General features: G+C 36.3%; 1 protein-coding gene and 1 long non-coding RNA gene across 3 annotated transcripts in view; both read left to right on the forward strand.

Annotated features, from left to right (window-relative positions):
* The window catches only part of LOC127006585 (rabankyrin-5-like), a 69,225-nt gene that overhangs the window by 34,849 nt on the left and 21,663 nt on the right, over positions 1-12,713 (forward strand). The gene's annotated exons all lie outside the window — the stretch shown is intronic.
* LOC127006587 (uncharacterized) lies at positions 5,649-7,174 on the forward strand. The gene is made up of 3 exons (XR_007759654.1): positions 5,649-5,828; positions 6,238-6,383; positions 6,530-7,174. It is a non-coding gene; the product is annotated as an uncharacterized LOC127006587 (long non-coding RNA).

Consider the following 12,713-nt stretch of genomic DNA (forward strand, 5'->3'; position numbering starts at 1 on the left):
TCTCTCTCTCTCTCTCTCTCTCTCTCTCTCTCTCTCTCTCTCTCTCTCTCTCTCTCTTCCCTTTAATCTTCTATTCATTGACTTCGTGTGGAATGTAGGGCAGGAAAGGAGAGAGAGAAGAGAGAATATTTCTCCAGACAGCACCACCTTCTCCTCCTCCTCCTCCCCCTCCTCCTCCTCCTCCTCCACCTCCTCCTCCTCCTCCTCTTCAGCACCTCCTCCTCCTCCTCCTCCTCCTGACACTATTAAACATATGTCACCTTCCACCCCTTCTTCCCCTCCTCCCCTCCTCCCCTCTTCCCCCCTTCCCCTTCCCTCCCCCCTTTCTTACCCCTTCCCCTCCATTGCATTCTCACTCCCCTTCTTCTACGTCTTTCCTCCCCTCCCTCCCTTATTTTCTTCCCCTTTCCCTCCGTATCATTCTCACCCCTCTTCTTCCTCTCCCCTCTACCCTCTCTTCTCTTCCTTTTCCTTCAATTCTCACTCCTTTTTTTCTCTTTTCTCCTCTTCTTTTCTCATTTTCGCCTTTCCCTTCCATTTCATTGTCTCTCCCTTTTCTTCTTCCTTTTCCACCTCTAATTTCTTTCTCTTTTGTCTCCTTTTCATCATTTCTCACCTACCCTCTTTCCCTTTCCTTCCATTCTCACTCCTTCTCTTTTCTCCTCTTCTTTCCTCCTCTCCTTTCCCTTCCATTTCATTGTCCCTTTTCTTCTTCCTATTCCATCTCTTTCCTTTCTTTCTCTTTTGTCTCCCTTTCTCTCATCATTTCTCACTTCCCCTTTTCCTCTTTTCATCCCCCTTTTCAGGTTCCTCCCCCTCCCTTTTCGCCATTTTCATTCCCCTTCCTTCTGTCCTATCTCCTGTTTTCTCCCTTCTCCCTTTATCTCTCCCCTTTTCTATTTACATTTGTCCCCTCTCTCCTCCCTCCCCTTCTCTCCTCACTCCTATACATGCAGTTCCTCTCTTTCTTTTTCCTCCTCTTCTCTTTTCCTTCTTCTCATTTCCTTCTCTTTCTCCTGTTTCTCCTTCTTTCGCTTTAGGTAATATGGTAATGCGTCTATTTTTCTCCTTTTTTCCTCCTTTTCCTTTTCTTTCCTCTTTCTTTTCTTCCCCATTTCTTTTCCTTCTTCTCATTTCCTTCTCTTTCTCCTGTTTCTCCTTCTTTCGCTTTAGGTAATATCGTAATGCGTCTATTTTTCTCCTTTTTTCCTCCTTTTCCTTTTCTTTCCTCATTCTTTTTCTTCACCTGATTTTTTTCCCTCTCCACTTTTCCTTCTTTTTCTCTTGTTTCTCCTTCTTTCGCCATTGGTAATATCGTAATGCTTCTATTTTTCTCGTTTTTTCCTCCTTTTCCTTTTCTTTTCTTTTCTTTTTCTTTCTTCTCTCCTCTCTATCATTCTCTTCCACATCCTTTTCTCTACTTCCTCTGCCTGTCTCCTATTTTTCTTCCTTCAAACCTCTTTCTCCCTTTCCTTCCTTTGTCCTGTTTCTCCCCTTTCTTCCTTTCTTCCATTCATCCCCTTCCCCTAATCTCCTCATCATCTCCTTTTTGTCATCTTTCTCCTTACCTCTTTTGTCTCTCCTGATCTCCGTTCTATTGCTTCTCCTTAATCTTCTTTTCCCTTCCTTTCTCTTCCCTTTTTTTCCACTTCCGTGATTGTAACTTTTTTTTACCTCTCTCTCTCTCTCTCTCTCTCTCTCTCTCTCTCTCTCTCTCTCTCTCTCTCTCTCTCTCTCTCTCTCTCTCTCTCTCTCTCTCTCTCTCTCTCTCTCTCTTCTTCCTTCGTCATCTTCCCTCCTCACCCCTCTTTTTTCCCTCCTCTTTCTTTTGCTTCTCTGTCTTTCGTAATATGAGACTTCTTTTTCTCTCCTTTTCCCCCTCCTCCTATTTTTGCTGCCTTTAATTTCCTCTCCTTCCTTATTCTTTCTCGTCTTTCTTTTCTTTTCATAACTCCTCTGCTGCACACACAACATTATGGGTCATATTTTTAAACGTTTCGTCGCCCGAGCACACATAATTGACACGGCTCTTGTAGGAGTTGTGAACATTTCCATGGGTAGTTTTATGACCCTGGTGGTAGTTTGACCCTTCTTCTGTACCATGAACTTAAGAAAACACTCATTAGAACCCGACTGATCTTCTTTGTGGCCTTTGGAAGTAGGTGATGCGAGGGATGGAAGCGTCTGACAATACCACAAATAATAATGACTCCTACTCCGCTCCTCTTTATTCTTCCCTCTTCTTACTCTTTCTTAGCGCCTGCCATATGCCTCCCCTTCCTCTTCATCCTTTTCATCCCTTTCCTTATCACCCCTATTCTTTCTCCACTTCCATAACGCCTTCTTTGTTAGCGCCTTCCATATGCCTCCTCTTCCTCTTCATCCTTTTCATCCCTTTCCTTATCACCTCCACTTCCATAACGCCTTCTTTGTTAGCGCCTTTCATATGCCTCCTCTTCCTCTTCCTCCTTTTCATCCCTTTCCTTATCACCCCTATTCTTTCTCCACTTCCATAACGCCTTCTTTGTTAGCGCCTTCCATATGCCTCCTCTTCCTCTTCCTCCTTTTCATCCCTTTCCTTATCACCCCTATTCTTTCTCCACTTCCATAACGCCTTGTTTGTTAGCGCCTTCCATATGCCTCCTCTTCCTTTTCCTCCTTTTCATCCCTTTCCTTATCACCTCCACTTCCATAACGCCTTCTTTGTTAACGCCTTCCATATGCCTCCTCTTCCTCCTCCTCCTTTTCATCCCTTTCCTTATCATCCCCTACTCTTTCTCCTCTTTCTCTCCTTTCCATAACGCCTTCATTATTACGCGCCTACCATATGCCTCCTCTTCCTCTTCATCCTTTTCATCCCTTTCCTTATCATCCCCATCTCTTTCTCCTCTTTCTCTCCTTTCCATAACGCCTTCATTATTACGCGCCTACCATATGCCTCCTCTTCCTCTTCCTCCTTTTCATCCCTTTCCTTATCATCCCCATCTCTTTCTCCTCTTTCTCTCCTTTCCATAACGCCTTCTTTGTCACGCGCCTACCATATGCCTCCTCTTCCTCTTCATCCTTTTCATCCCTTTCCTTATCATCCCTATTCTTTCTCCTCTTTCTCTCCTTTCCATAACGCCTTCATTATTACGCGCCTACCATATGCCTCCTCCTCCTCCTCCTCCTCCTCCTCCTCCCGTTTAATCTTCCTGCAGGTGTCACGCCGTCCCGTTAGGTTCACACTCACCAATACTTGCAATAACGGAGACTAATTAAGGGTACCGTTCGTGTGTGTGGGTGGGTGGGTGGGGTGGGGTGGGGGGGGGGCGGTGAAAAGACTGGTACGGCGTGTGTGTTTTACTCGTTGTTTTATTACTTTTACCTTGTTTTAGTGTTTTATTATGGGCTTGATTTAGTTTTTTGGTGGTGGTGGTGGTGGTGGTTGTTTTGGTGGTTTATGGCTGTGACCGTCTTTTCTGTATTTCTTGTTCACTTTTTTCTTTTTTATTTCCTTCTGCTTTTTCTTCTTCTTTATTATTATTTTTTTTTCTATTATTATTATTATTATTATTATTATTATTATTATTATTATTATTATTATTATTATTATTATTATTATTATTATTATTATTTATATCTTGATTAATCAAATGTTAACAAACCAATGATATATAAAGAAATTTTAGCTTATAATTATTCCTGCTTTTACTACTACTACTACTTCTACTACTACTACTACTGATAATAATAACAATAATAATGATAATAATAATAATAATAATAATAATAATAATAATAATAATAATAATAATGATAATAATAATAATAATAATAATAATATCAGAAGCATTGACTCCTCCCTCCCTTAAAAAGTCGTTATAATAATGATGCCTCGCGGGCATTGGTCGCACGCCACTGTAGACTCTAGGAGAGGTCACTGTGTGCGTCACGGCAATGCGGGGGACGACTTGTGAGCGCTCTGATGTGCACCCACCTTGACAAGTTGACACCCGCGCTCATTAGTTTTGGCAGGTGATAAAGAACCCACAGTATTGTGCTTTTGTTGTTGACACATTATTATTATTATTATTATTATTATTATTATTATTATTATTATTATTATTATTATTATTATTATTATTGTTGTTGTTGTTGTTGTTTTATTAGTGCAATTTATGAGGGACGCATGAGGCCATGCATTCTATTTTATTTTAAGGGAGCAGCGCGTATCGGACTTTATTTATTTATTTATTTATTGTTGTTAATGCCCTTGAGCTGCTTCATGTGCTGTAAAAAATGTACGAAAATAGCAACAGGAAATCATATGGGAAAATAATTAAATTAGTTAGAGTACATCCTACAGGAGAACATAATGTAGAACAAAATTTAAATAAATGCATGATGTAAAAAATAATAAAAATGTGAATATTGAGAGAATGATGTTACTACTACTACTACTACTACTACTACTACTACTACTACTACTACTACTACTACTACTACTACTATCACTACTACTACTACTACTACTTCTATGGATAATAACTATAATAGTAAAATAATAAGAAGACGAAGGAAAGAAAAAGAACATTATTATTATTATTATTATTATTATTATTATTATTATTATTATTATTATTATTATTATTATTGTAAGTCCAGTTTATGAGGGGCGTATGACGAATATACGACTCATGTCTAAAAAAAAATAATATAATAATGCTGATAATGATAGGGAAGGGCGTAGGCGGAGAGGGTGAGGGAAGACTGACGTAAGTGTGGGCGTCTGTTAAAACTGACGCCCCGACCACGACCTCGGCCCGACGCCAGCCACGGGGGGTGATGGGAGCTGAGAAATAAATATAGGAGGAGTGGGGAAGGGAGATTAAGGGTGAAGGGCAGCGTTGCCAAATTATCGTATTAACCGCATATCGTATCTATCATTTTTATGCCTCAAACTCTCGTACCTACACAAGTAACGTGAGGAAATCAAAGTTGGTGCCAAAACTGTTGAATATTGATGTTTTTCGTTCTTTGTTGTTATAGTTATCGGTCAGCAACTACGAAAATGAAATGCGATGAGTACGATAATTTGGCAACGCTGGTGAAGGGAAGAGGAGAAGGAGGAAGGAGAAGAGGAGGAAGAGGACGAGGCGAGGAGGAGGAGGAGGAGGAAGAGTAATGAGATGAGTGATATAAAAACGTAGGTGTAACAGTGAGGATAGGAGACACGAAAAAAAAAAAAGTGATAAATGGCGAGGAATAGAGAAGGATTGAGTTCGAGAAAAGAAAAATTGGAGTTAGTTAGAGAGAAAAGTGGGAGCAATGTCAATAAAAGTTACTATACAGACATTGGGTGGGAGTGTGAAGACAAAAGAAGATGCGAATGAGGAAGAAAGAAGAAAAAAAGATTATAGTGAGAAATGGAAGGTTGAAAAAGAGGAAAAAAAAGAGAAAGAGCAAGAGAACGCAATAATGAGGACGAGAATAAGAGAGAGAGAGAGAGAGAGAGAGAGAGAGAGAGAGCGGAAATACTAAAAAAAAAACGAGAGTGCATGAAGGACCGTGAAAAGATACTGATGAACGAGTGGAACGAAACGAGAGAAGGAAGCAAACAAACAAAAAAAAAAACGGAGAAAGGAGAGTAGCGAGAGGAAGGAGGAGGAGGAAAGAGGGTCAAGAAGGAAGAAAAAAAAGCGAGCAAAAAAAAGGCAGAGGAGGGGGCCGGGTGTTTGTTTGTGTTCTGGGGTCATTTTTAGCCCTGCCTGAATGCTTTCACTTCGCTCCTCCCCATTAGCGAAAGGAAGGAGGAAATTAGACGTTGGTTCCAGAATGAATTTAAGGTTTAATACCCGAGATTTGGTCCTGCTTTATTTATTTTATTGTGGTTTGTATATTCCAGCCTTAAAACATTGATATATGAGGTTATTTTTAGTATTAATTACGAAAGGAAGGAGGAAATAAGACGTTGGTTCCAGAATGAATTTTAGGTTTTATACACGAGATTTGATCCTGCTTTATTTTTTTATTGTGGTTTGTATATTCCAGCCTTAAAACATTGATATATGATGTTATTTTTAGTATTAATTACGAAAGGAAGGAGGAAATTAGACGTTGGTTATTTGATCCTGCTTTATTTTTTTATTGTGGTTTGTATATTCCAGCCTTAAAACATTGATATATGATGTTATTTTTAGTATTAATTACGAAAGGAAGGAGGAAATTAGACGTTCGCTCCAGATTGAATTTAAGGTTTAATACCCGAGATTTGGTCCTGCTTTATTTTTTTATTGTGGTTTGTATATTCCAGCCTTAAAACATTGATATATGAGGTTATTTTTAGTATTAATTACGAAAGGAAGGAGGAAATTTGACGTTGGTTCCAGAATGAATTTAAGGTTTTATACCCGAGATTTGGTCCTGCTTTATTTTTTTATTGTGGTTTGTATATTCCAGCCTTAAAACATTGATATATGAGGTTATTTTTAGTATTGATTACGAAAGGAAGGAGGAAATTTGACATTGGTTCCAGAATGAATTTAAGGTTTAATACCCGAGATTTGGTCCTGCTTTATTTTTTTATTCTGGTTTGTATATTCCAGCCTTAAAACATTGATATATGAGGTTATTTTTAGTACTAATTACGAAAGGAAGGAGGAAATTTGACATTGGTTCCAGTATAAATTTAGGTTATATTGACTTGATCCTACTTTATTTTTATTGTGATTTGTATATTTCAACCTAAAAACTGATATATGAAGTTATTTTTAGTAGTATTTAGTAGTATCAACGAAAGGAAGGAGGAAATTAGACGTTGTTTCCCAGTATGAATTTGATCCTACTCTATTTTTTATTGTGATTTATATACTCCAGCCTTAAAACTGATATATGAGACTATTTTTAGTAGTATTTAGAAGCATCAACGCAAGGAAGGAGGAAATTAGACGTTGGTTCCAGAATGAATTTTAGGTTTAATGCTCGAGATTTGATCCTGCTTATTTTTTATTGTGATTTGTATATTCCAGCCTTAAAACTGATATATGAGGTTATTTTTAGTAGTATTTAGAAGCATCAACGAAAGGAAGGAGGAAATTAGACGTTGGTTCCAGAATTAATTTTAGGTTTAATGCTCGAGATTTGATCCTGCTTATTTTTTATTGTGATTTATATACTCCAGCCTTAAAACTGATAGATGAGGCTATTTTTAGTAGTATTTAGAAGCATCAACGAAAGGAAGGAGGAAATTAGACGTTGGTTCCAGAATAAATTTTAGGTTTAATATTCGAGATTTGATCCTGCTTATTTTTTTTATTGTGTTTTGTATATTCCAGCCTTAAAACTGATATATGAGACTATTTTTAGTAGTATTTAGTAGTATTAACGAAAGGAAGGATGGAATTAAACGTTGGTTCCAGAATGTATTTGGGTTTAATACACGAGATTTGATCCTGCTTTTTTTTTTATTGTGATTTTTTTTTTTTCAGCAAAGGAGACAGCTCAAGGGCACAAAAAAAGTAAACATTAATAAAAAAAAAGCCCGCTACTTGCTGCTCCTAAAATTTGTATATTCCAGCCTAAAATCTGATATATGAGGTTATTTTTAGTATTATTTAGTAGTATTAACGAAAGGAAGGAGGAAATTAGACGTTGGTTCCAGAATGTATTTAGGTTTCATATACAAGTTTTCATCCTACTTTATTTTTTTGTGATTTGTATATTTCAACCCTAAAACTTTGATATATGAGGTTTATTTTTAGTAGTTTTTAGTAGCATCAACGAAAGAAATGATGGAATTAGACATTGGTTCCCAGTATGAATTTTAGGTTTAATACAAGATATTTGATCCTACTTTATTTTTTTATTGTGATTTGTATATTCCAGCCTAAAAACTGATATATGAGGTTATTTTTAGTATTATTTAGTAGAATCAACAAAAGGAAGGAGGAAATTAGACGTTGGTTCCAGAATGTATTTAGGTTTCATATACAAGTTTTCATCCTACTTTTTTTTGTAATTTGTATATTTCAACCCAAAAACTTGGATATATGAGGTTTATTTTTAGTAGTATTTAGTAGTATTAGCGAAAGGAAGGAGGAAATTAAACGTTGCTTCCAAGACTTCTAATTTTGGTGTTAAACTCGAGATCCAATCCTACTTACATTTTGCTATTTTAATTTGTACTTCCCAGCATGAAAACTTTGATATTTGATTTTTTTAGTAGTATTAACGAAAGGAAGGAGGAAATTAAACGTTGCTTCCAAGACTTCTAATTTTGGTGTTATACTCGAGATCCAATCCTACTTTCATTTTGCTATTTTAATTTGTACTTCCCAGCATGAAAACTTTGATATTTGATTTTTTTAGTAGTATTAACGAAAGGAAGGGATGTTTTCATACACGAGATTTGATCCTATTTTCATTTTGCTCTTTTAATTTGTACTTCCCAGTATGAAAACTTTGATATTTTTTTAATAGTATTTAGTAGTATTAGCGGGGAAGGGCGAAATTTGATGACAGTTCTCAGGATGAATTTAGGTTTCTTAGATATACGAAATACAATCCTACTTTCATTTTCTTATCTTATTTGTACATTTCAGCCTTAAACTTTTATACACGAGTCTTTTTTTTTTTACAACAAAGGAGACAGCTCAAGGGCACAAAAAAGGAAACAATAATTAAAAAAAAAAACGCTACTCGCTGTATGTGTGTGTTTAATTAAAAATGTATATGTTGGTGAATGTTACGAGAGAGAGAGAGAGAGAGTTACCGAACCTCATTTCCTTTACATTCACTACATTATGAGCAAAACTATTTCAACCGTAAAACTGATTTCTGAGTTTGAAGTTTTATAATTGAGTATTGTCAGAGAGAGAGAGAGAGAGAGAGAGAGAGAGAGAATGTGACCCAACCGCATTTCATTTTACATTCATCGCATTATGAGCAAACTCTTTCAAGCGTAAGACCGATTTGAGAGAGAGAGAGAGAGAGAGAGAGAGAGAGAGAGAGAGAGAGAGAGAGAGAGAGAGAGAGAGAGAACGTAACCTAACCGCCTCTCTTTTACGTTCACCGCATTGTGAGTAAACTATTTCAACCGAAGACTAATTGTTTTGTTTGTGTATTTGTGTTCGTGTGTGTGTGTAGGGTGGGTGGGGTGAGAGAGAGAGAGAGAGAGAGAGAGAGAGAGAGAGAGAGAGAGAGATGTAACCTAACCACATTCCCTCTACTGACCACACCATGAACAAAAACAAAACAAAAAAACAACAAAAAAAAACAGGTAAACAGTTCCCCTCCCTATTTAATAACCGTCATCAGCCAAAGGACTCTTAACTGTTCTTTGCACTAATTCATTCATTTATTCAACCGTGGGAGTCTTTAACCGATAGACTCCATATGGTCCTGGACAGTTAATGGTTATGAACTATATTTGTTTCCTGTGTATGTATCTATGAATTTGGATGTGTTTCTATAAGAGTCATATTCTCAAACACTTCGAAACTTACACGCCCGGATTTCATAAGGCTTTCGTATTGGTTTTGTGTATGTTCATGGGTAGTTTTATGAGGATATATGAAAAACCACCGTTGCCAGATTGTCGTACTCAGAGCATAGTATTTACCGGTTTCTGACGCCTAACTATTGCCAAGAAACATAAGGAATTAACTATTTTAACGATAATTTTAAGTGAATCTCCTTATTGGGGTCCACGAGACAGTTTTTGGGTCGGAAGTCGGTAAATATAAGAGGCTGAGTAAGACAATCTGGCAACGTTGCTGTCAAACACAAATGAAAAACCACCGTTGTCAGCTGTTTCTGACGCCTAACTATCGCCAAGAAACATCAGGAATTAACTATTTTAACGATAATTTTAAGTGAATCTCCGTATTGGGGTCCACGAGACAGTTTTTGAGTCGGAAGTCGGTAAATATAAGAGGCTGAGTAAGACAATCTGGCAACGCTGCTGTCAAACACTAATGAAAAACCACCGTTGTCAGATTGTCGTACTCAGAGCATAGTATTTACCTGTTTCTGACGCCTAACTGTTGCCAAGAAACATCAGGAATTAACTATTTTAACGATAATTTTAAGTGAATCTCCTTATTGGGGTCCACGAGACAGTTTTTGGGTCGGAAGTCGGTAAATATAAGAGGCTGAATAAGACAATCTGGCATCGTTGCTGTCAAACAAATGAAAAACCACCGTTGCCAGATTGTCGTACTCAGAGCATAGTATTTACCGGTTTCCGACGCCTAACTGTTGCCAAGAAACATCAGGAATTAACTATTTTAACGATAATTTTAAGTGAATCTCCTTATTGGGGTCCACGAGACAGTTTTTGGGTCGGAAGTCGGTAAATACATAAGAGGCTGAGTAAGACAATCTGGCAACTTTGCCCAAACACTCGTGAGAACCCGTCTAATATTCTTGTGGCCTTTGGAAGTATTTGTTGTTTGAGTGGAAAGTGTTTGTGAATACTGGCGTAGACACTTATTTTTTTCTCTGTATAGCGTACCATATTTCTCAGCGTATGACTAGGTTAGGTTAATACACGCGCAAGGAGCATCTTATAGCCTGGAAGTTTTTGTTGTTTGAGTGGAAACCGTTTGTGAATACAGGCGTAGAACACTTATTTTTTTCTCTGTATAGCGTACCATATTTCTCAGCGTATGACACGGTTAGGTTAAGTGTAGGATATCTTCATACACATAATACACGCGCTAGGAGCATCTTATAATTTTTTGTTGTTTGAGTGGAAACCGTTTGTGAATACAGGCGTAGAACACTTATTTTTTTCTCTGTATAGCGTACCATATTTCTCAGCATATGACTAGGTTAGGTTAAGTGTAGGATATCTTCATACACATAATACACGAGCAAGGAGCATTTTATAGCCTGGAAGTTTTTGTTGTTTGAGTGGAAACCGTTTGTGAATTCGGGCGTAGACACTTATTTTTCTCTGTATAGCGTATCATATTTCTTAGCGTATGACTAGGTTAGGTTAAGTGTAGGATATCTTCATTCACATAATACACGCCCAAGGAGCATCTTATAGTCTGGAAGTTTTTGTTGTTTGAGTGGAAACCGTTTGTGAATTCGGGCGTAGACACTTATTTTTCTCTGTATAGCGTATCATATTTCTTAGCGTATGACTAGGTTAGGTTAAGTGTAGGATATCTTCATACACATAATACACGCGCTAGGAGCATCTTATAACCTGGAATTTTTTGTTGTTTGAGTGGAAACCGTTTGTGAATTCGGGCGTTGACACTTATTTTTCTCTGTATAGCGTACCATATTTCTTAGCGTATGATTAGGTTAGGTTAAGTGTAGGATATCTTCATACACATAATACACGCGCAAGGAGCATCTTATAGCAAAAAACAACAACGAAAGAGCTTACTGTGTTAGAGATAGTTAGTTTCATTACTGAGGGAGCATATCGTCACCCTCATAGAATAATTGCCCAAGTCATTTTTCTTCGATTTCCAGGTTTTTGTCTACATCAATTTTTTTACATGTGACGCTCATTTTTGTAGAGTTGCCTTCGTCATTCAGGGTTTGAGTGTTCTAGAATTGGCCTTTTCATTTCTGGCTAAATCTTAAGCCAAATGAGATAATGAGAGTTCTTTTTCTGATTTCCTTTAAAGTAGAAAATAATGACTTAGGCGGTTTGTTTACGAAGGTGACGATATTTCTCAGCATATGACTAGGTTAGGTTAAGTGTAGGACATCTTCAAACACATAATACACGCGCAAGGAGCATCTTATAGCCAAAACCAACAATGAAAGAGCTTACTGTGTTAGAGATAATAAGTTTCATTACTGAGGGAGCATATATGACTTTACTAAGTACACAAATATGGTGACTGTTTAAGTTATCATCTTGGGTTATAATTTGGGTCTTTTCACACACATGACAGCCAATAACATATAACAAGATGGCCTTTGAACTGAAAGAAAAAAAATGCAATGATTGTACTTAATATGTGGCGTGTTTTGTGTGTTGTCATCCTTTCCTCTTGTATGGCATTCTCCTTCCTTGTGCATTGCTCTCACACTGCCATTAATAAAAGAATACTGGCTTCGTTTTTTTTTCTGTGGTTTGTGTTTTCTCTGTGTTTGTATATTGAAAAGTGGGTTTTCTGGTGTTTTTCATAGGATTGTGTTTTCAAAGTATGTTTTCAAAGTGGAATGACCTTTACTGATGATGATGATGATGATGATAGTTGGATTATAAAAACTGCTACGGAATAATAATGATAATATTAACAATAATTATTGTTATTATAATAATAATTATAATGATAATAAAAAATAAATAGTAATAATAATAATAATAATAATAATAATAATAATGATAAATATGATATTGATAATAATAATAATATAAAAACAAATAATAATAATACAATGATAATGAAAAATAGCAAAAAGCAACAAGAATAATAACAATAATGATAATGACAAAAATAGTAATAATAATAATAATAATAATAATAATAATAATAATAATAATATAATGATTGATGATAATAATAATAATAATAATAATGATGATGATGATGATGATGATGATGATACTACTGCTGCTACTACTACTACTACTACTACTACTACTAATAATAATAATAATAATAATAATAATAATAATAATAATAATGATTAATAATAATAATAATAATAATAATAATAATAATAATAATAATAATAATAATAATAATAATAATAAT

This window comes from Eriocheir sinensis, chromosome 33, assembly GCF_024679095.1.
Source record: "Eriocheir sinensis breed Jianghai 21 chromosome 33, ASM2467909v1, whole genome shotgun sequence".
Lineage (NCBI taxonomy): Eukaryota > Metazoa > Arthropoda > Malacostraca > Decapoda > Varunidae > Eriocheir > Eriocheir sinensis.